Raw genomic sequence first — 6845 nt, forward strand, 5'->3', positions numbered from 1 at the left:
TTGGTCTGTGAACAAGAAGTAGTTAATTGACTTATTCAAGTAGAAGGGCCTGAGGAATACCCCGTGTTCACCCTGGGAAATCTGTAAAAAGTTGTGAATTGGAACTGCTAACACCAGCTTTTCTGTTTTGCAGCCATTCTTTGGTAGGTGAGATAGCATAAACTTTGCTCAATTGTTAGTGTTACACTCCTTTTCTGTACGTCAGTTTAGCTGTGGGTAAAGCTCACAGAGACAATCTCAGATAAAACCAGTCCTTGGTGTCACTCTTCCTACATTGCCCTATATGTTCCTATAGAAAAAAAAAAAAAAGATACTAAGTTATAAATTTATGTTGCAAATAGACACACTCAAAGAGTTCATTTACAGATTTTTACTGGAAGGTCAGATAATGTTTATTATTTGGCTGAAAATAGATCTGTGAACTGATGGAACCCTTGTTGTGGAGGACTGATGTTCTCTGTGACACAAGACAGCAGTTTCACCCATGGCTTTGGACTTTTGCACAAACAGTTCCACCACTGTCTGATCCAGCTTCCAGCATGGAGGTTAACCTACTGAGAGCTCAGGCAAGTTCAGACACTTAAGCACATACTGCCTGAATTCCCCTACTTAGCAAGAGGATTATTAACACTGAGAGCCATCCCCAAGAGCACCTATTTAGGTGTAAATAATCTTTCCTGCTCGGTTTCTCTGAAGAAAAGACTAACTCTCAAAAGGAAGCACAGCTCTTGGTAGAGACTGGGGTTGTTGGAACATGCTGAAGGGCAGAACATGCTGGAAGAAGACAAGGCAATAGCCTATTTTATGTTGTTTCTTTAAGGTTATGGTATTTCAAACTCACTAAAAAGAATTTATGTTTCAGTGTTCATCAAACTGATGCCCAAGAACTTAAAGCAATAAAATCAAGAAGGTTACTTTTTTCAATTTATTTTCCTGTACACTTAATTTTTTTTCCAATCCTATGCTTTTTATGACCTTGCTACAAAAATCTCCCTTGCTAGGGTTGCTTGCTTTTCCCGCTCATGGGCAAGGAAGCCTAGGCCATTTTGCAGTATCCAGAAACGTGTCAGCAGGTTCAGGCTCTGCAGTCCCAGCCCCTGGCAAGCTCCCATGCATCACAGAGAGCAGGAGTCTGTGCTGCAAAGAGACAGAAAAACCAGCCCCAAATCCTCAGACTTCACAAGAGGGCTTGCTATGTTCAGCTGCTCTACTGCTGTGTTGGTAGAACCCGTGCTACAGTAGTTACTGAACTGGCTTTAGGACACATCAAATATTGTTTTTTCCCTTGACAAAGGGACAAAGAAGTGGGCTAGCTTAGAAGCATTGCAAACAGCCTAAGTATTTATTGTTCTTCAGAGCAGAAAATCTATATGAAGGAAAAGGTCTGGAATTTGGTTCCAAGTGACACCAAAGCCCAGGAAATACATTTATTAATGACTTTGTGTAACACCTCTTGTGGCAGAATTACCCACTGGCTGGGGTCAGACAAACAGCAATTCAGGGAATCCTCTGCTTTCTGTGCCTTGTTTACTTTATCTCTTCCTGAAAGGAGATTGTTTCCAGAGTTTTCATTTGTCACAGTTACTGCCTTTGGCTGGCTCTGGCGATAAATCATCCCACAAATGATCTAAAATGGAAATGCTGGCATGGAAAAGGACAGCTGCCTGACAGCAGGCACGTCCCCTCCTGGCTGCCAGGCCAAAGCAGCCCAGCACGTCCCCAGCCCGACCAGTGAAGTGCAGAGCAGCTCTATCACAACAACAGTACAATTAAACAGCGTTCAATTCAGCTGGGAGAATGCAGGAGGCATGCTTTCAAAACCAAAGTGGTCTCACTGGAAGAACTTCCCTCATCCAAGCTGTTGGAGCTGTGAGGACCCAGGCAGTCTCCAGAGGCCTGACCACCCTGGCCCAGGACTGCTGCGGCTGCCCAGGCAATGCAGCTCTTTGTCACCTCAGCTCCTTGTCACCTCAGCTCCTTGTCACCCTGGAGCCAAGAATGACACCAGAACAGACAAGAGACCATTCCACTTGATCACTTGATTAGCTAGTTAATAAAAAACATTTTTCTCACCATGTCCTTGAGAAGAACAGGAAAACAAGGTGGGGAAAAGCCACCTGCAGATTGTTTGTGCTAAAAAGTTATCACATTCCTCAACTCCCTAAAATTCTCACAAGCCACAGTGAGAAACAATTGCCATTTCTCTCTCCCTGAGCAGACTGGCATCCACAGCTCCTCTGATGGCCTCAGCATCATCGGCTGCTCCTGTCACAGCCCTGGCTCTGTTGGATGTGGGGGAAGGCACCCTGCCCAGGCAGGGATGTCAGGATGGGGTCTCCTCCACTGCTGCCTCCCTCCTGGGGCAGCCCTGCTCCTCCTGCTCCCTGGCACAAATGTGCTGCTTTCAGATAAGCATTACTTGCTTGGGTGAACAAGCAGCAAAAATTACACAGAACACACAGCAGCTACACGGAGTGAAAAGTGCCAGTTGTGGCTTCAATTGTAAATTATTTCATGGTCCAAGTTTTCAAATTAATCTTAATTTTAAGACTTAATCTTTAATGCAAAAAGGAAAAAAAAAACCTCACACCTACCTTACATCATGAATGAACAAATAAACTATAAATCCATTTTAGTCTCTCTTGTCTTTGCCTGTAAAGTTTAATGCAACTGATGCATCTGTCAGAACAGCAAATTTGGGATGCCAGGCATTATTGTAAGCCACAGTTCACATCATGGTAAGAAAACAAGAGTTTTCCATTCATTAGCACTGAAGGCACAAGTTTAAAACTTGAGAGAAAGAAAAAGGGGAAGAATTTTATTTAAAAAAAAAAGAGAAATAAAGCCATGTGAAAAGGGTACTTGGGTTCTAGAAACAAGCAGTGAGAAAGCCTCCATTCAAAACATTAAAACAACTCTCCAAGGAAAGAAATCATGACCTCTTGTAAACTGTAGATGAAAGAGTATCCTGGAAATACTTCAAACATGAAGAAACTGTTCAGACCAAATTCCCCTCATGCTCTGGCACAGCTTGGTGGGACAAGACATCCTTGCTCAATAGAGGCCACTGGCACCCAGTAAGACCAAGCTCCTGGAAAGACTAGCAGTTAAGAATGAGCTGGTCAGAACTGGAATATTGATTTCAGGCAGTCTAAAGTCTCCCATTGCTCATGGGAGTACAAGGAAATAAACCTTTGATCTTCTTAATGTACACAGTGAGGCACCCTGGCTAATGTGGTGATAAGCTCATTTTCTCCTTGAAGTTTATGTCTCTTGTAAGCATCAATGCTAAGACTTGTCCTGGCACTCCTTCTGGCATAACACAGTTTAAATTCCTTTATGTAGCTGGATGGAAAAAAAAAAAAACAAACCTGCTCTGGAATAAAAAGAACAGCCCTGAGTTTGCTTTTGTAAAAAAAATTAAGTATCTGGGATGGGCTAAGATTAAAAGAATAAGAAACATTGCAATTTGGGAAGTACCTTGCCACTGTGTTAGAAATATACCTGAGACCCTAATGCAGCTCACTTCAAAAAGTTAAACCTTCTGACAATCCCTAATTTAATACTGTCTCTATCAAGTGTCTATTTTCTTCTTTGATGTCCTATTTCTACTAATCCAGTAAAGTCTCATCTGAGCATTTGTCGTTGATAATTTTGCTCTCTGCTGTGACAAGTTAGTTTGTATTTCTCTAATCCACTGAATACAAATTGATGCCAAACTGAAAAGAACTGGTTTTAAAAGCAGTGTCTGCTAAATGCATAATTCAGGCCTCATCTGGGCAATCCTTCTTTCATGCCACATATGCCAGCTGCTCTTCATGCACTGAATGAAGCCTGTTTCCCATCCCAAGTCCCAGGTTTCAGTTTGATCTCACCGGGGCTGCTGGCTGTGCCAGTGAGAGCAGCACTGCCTGTACCTGTCAGTACCAAGCCATGGCAGGGGAGCAGAGGGCACCCGACCTGCCACCAGAGCTGGCCAAAGGCATCTGAGTCTGTCACTACTGCCACAAATAAGATCACAGCACTGCTAAGTGTCACACTAGAATGAAATATTTCATAGAGCATCACTGTGCTTCTTAAGCAAGGTGACTTGGTATGGGAAGAGGGAGTCCTCCTGATCTCCATGAGAAGAGTGCGGGGTTCTCTTGGCAGCTTTCCTTCCAGGGCAAAAGTGGCACTGCAGCTTGGTATGAGATGTTCTCTCTATGCAGCACAACCCTCCCATCCTCACTCACATTCCTACTAGGACCCACAAATTTCCTCATCTTCCCCATCTTCTCAAACACATACTCTTTGCCCACGAAAGGCAGAGGCACTACCAGCAAGACAATGGGAAAGGAAATGAGAGGCCTTGCAAGCAGTGCTGCTTCATCTGAATGAAGAAAAGGCATGTGGATATGGATTACTTGCCACAGGCCCAAGGGAGAAGACACAAAACTGCAACAATGACAGATGAATTCATAGTGTGCCTGCAGATTCCATACAAAGTCCGTATCATTGTGACATAATTGATGTCCAGGTGTCAGAAAGATAAATTACTTGTGGGTAGAATTACCTTGTTAAAGTTTAGAGCTTGAGATGCTTTAATGATCTCAGACCTAGGGGGAGGTTAAAAAAGCCTGAGGGAGAAGAATGTACCACTGATAATGGGCACAAAGAATGCAGAATTTACAGGCCACTAGGACATTTGTCAGAGCCCCCAAGATAAGGGAGAAACTAACAAAACCAACTCAGCAACTGTGCTGAAATCAGCTCTGACTGGGTGAAAGGTCATTTCAGCAGGAGGAGATCTGCCACCACTGACCCAAGATACCCACAAACCAAAAGAAAAGGGAAACTGGGCATGCAGACTAATTAGCATGAGAAGTGAGAGAATTCTTAACCATAAAAGAAGGAATACAAATTAATAAAAGAATGAGATAACTTGTAGCCAATGAATGCTAATTCCTTCATTTGCTAAAATGTATAAATAGTGAAAAGTTTTCCTAGTCCTAGCGCTGGCTTTGGGGATTTCCCACCCAGCATCCCTTTCTGCACAGAACTGTCAATAAATTGTCTCTCTGTATGGACTGGCCTCTTGCACAATGGGTGAAAGAACTTATTTTGGTGACATTATAAGATATCTCATATACTCACATTCAGAACTTCTACATCTTGTCTTTGTGAATCTGATAAAACCAAGGCACAGGTGAACTGTTACTATTTATAACTAGTATATAACAGATTATTAATGCCAAAGTAACTGAGTAGCCTTCCTCCTGCCCAAAGAAGCGCATGCACCCCTGAGAGAAAAGGATGCTGTAAATATCCTAACTTTCACTCCCAGGCTACCCTGTGTCATTCTGGGCCTGTACTGCAAAGTCAGGACTTGCTAATCTTCTCCTTTCAGTACAATATGTTTATTACTTCAGCTTCTGGATGGAAAGATCTCTACCACAAGCATGTATTAGAGACTATTAGATTAAACAAGCAATGTTTACTAAACATTTCAGGATATCTATCTTGCACCAGTCTGTTTAGCAGCATTAGCTGATGGCTTAAAATGTAATTTGATATGTTTTTGAAACCACAATGGATATGTTATTGTTTGTGTCAGGCCAATGGTTTTCCTATCATGAGCATTAGAGTATAATCCTTTTCTGGTTTTGATTTTAACTTCAGTTTGTGAATTGAGGGATAAAATACCATTAAACTATTAGTGTTTGCAGAGTACATTGAGAATACCAATGTGCTTAGAAGAGACACAGTACATTACAACATTTACATTTGTATTAAATCTGTTACAAACATTCTAATAATTTGGATTATTTCAATTTAATTTCTCAGCATTCACAAGAAGCTAGCTCTTCTTTCCAGTCCTTAACTCAAAATTTTGAGTAAGAGATTTCTGTCCCTGAGATTACTGTCCCTGTATTTTCTGCCATCCCCCAAAGATGCACAGAGCAGTACAAAGGGAGCTGCCACACCGAGTGCTGGCAGGGCCTGGAAGGGCTTGAGTGCTGTTTCTCAGTGGAAAAGGAACCAGCAGCAAATTCTCTGCTTTTTCCCCTGGGAAAGGAGGGGCAGACCTCTGATTTTATCTTTCCTCACCACAGCTCGTGTCAGCAAAGGGTCCGACCTTGGGAGCAACAAGCTGAACTCCTTAACCTGGCCAGCCGACCTTCCTGAACATGGCAGTGCACAGATATTTATCCTCCCAGCACAGCTATTTCAGTGCATCCCATGGATAAAGCAGGCATCTTATGATTGCCTTCAAGATGAAATTAAAACTCTATATGTAAACTCTTTTTAAAGAGTTCACATATGTGTATGTAAACTATATGTAAACTGTGAAATCTGAAAATGGCCAGAAGTACATTCTTAGTTTTCTCTTTTTTTTTTTTTTTTTTACTGTTACATGATAAAATCTGGAAAGTCAAGTGATAGCTGTGTCAGTTTTGTTTATTTCAACAAAGCAAAGGTCAAATGCATTAAAATTCTTACAGCTTCAATGTAGTAGTAATTGTTAGATGGCAGAACCACAGAATATCAAAGTCTATTTTTTTAAATCTTACCATATGGGACATGATATCAGGAACAAAGTGGCTCATTCCTTTTATTAATAAAAGAGCCTCGTCTTATTTTTCCAGGAATCTCTCTCCCTTCAAGTCATGACATTAAGCTGTTCAACGCCTTGTTATCAGTGGAATTAAAATTCGGAACATCACACGAATACACAAACAGCAAGCTCACGCTAAAACCCTGCTTTGGCTGTCACCATCCTATTCAAAAAACGACAATCAAAGCACCAAACATTTTGGCATTTTTTCTGGGAAACGGGTGGCTGCGGCTGTCGGGACAAAAGA

The sequence above is a fragment of the Melospiza georgiana genome, chromosome 1, assembly GCF_028018845.1.
Source record: "Melospiza georgiana isolate bMelGeo1 chromosome 1, bMelGeo1.pri, whole genome shotgun sequence".
NCBI lineage: Eukaryota > Metazoa > Chordata > Aves > Passeriformes > Passerellidae > Melospiza > Melospiza georgiana.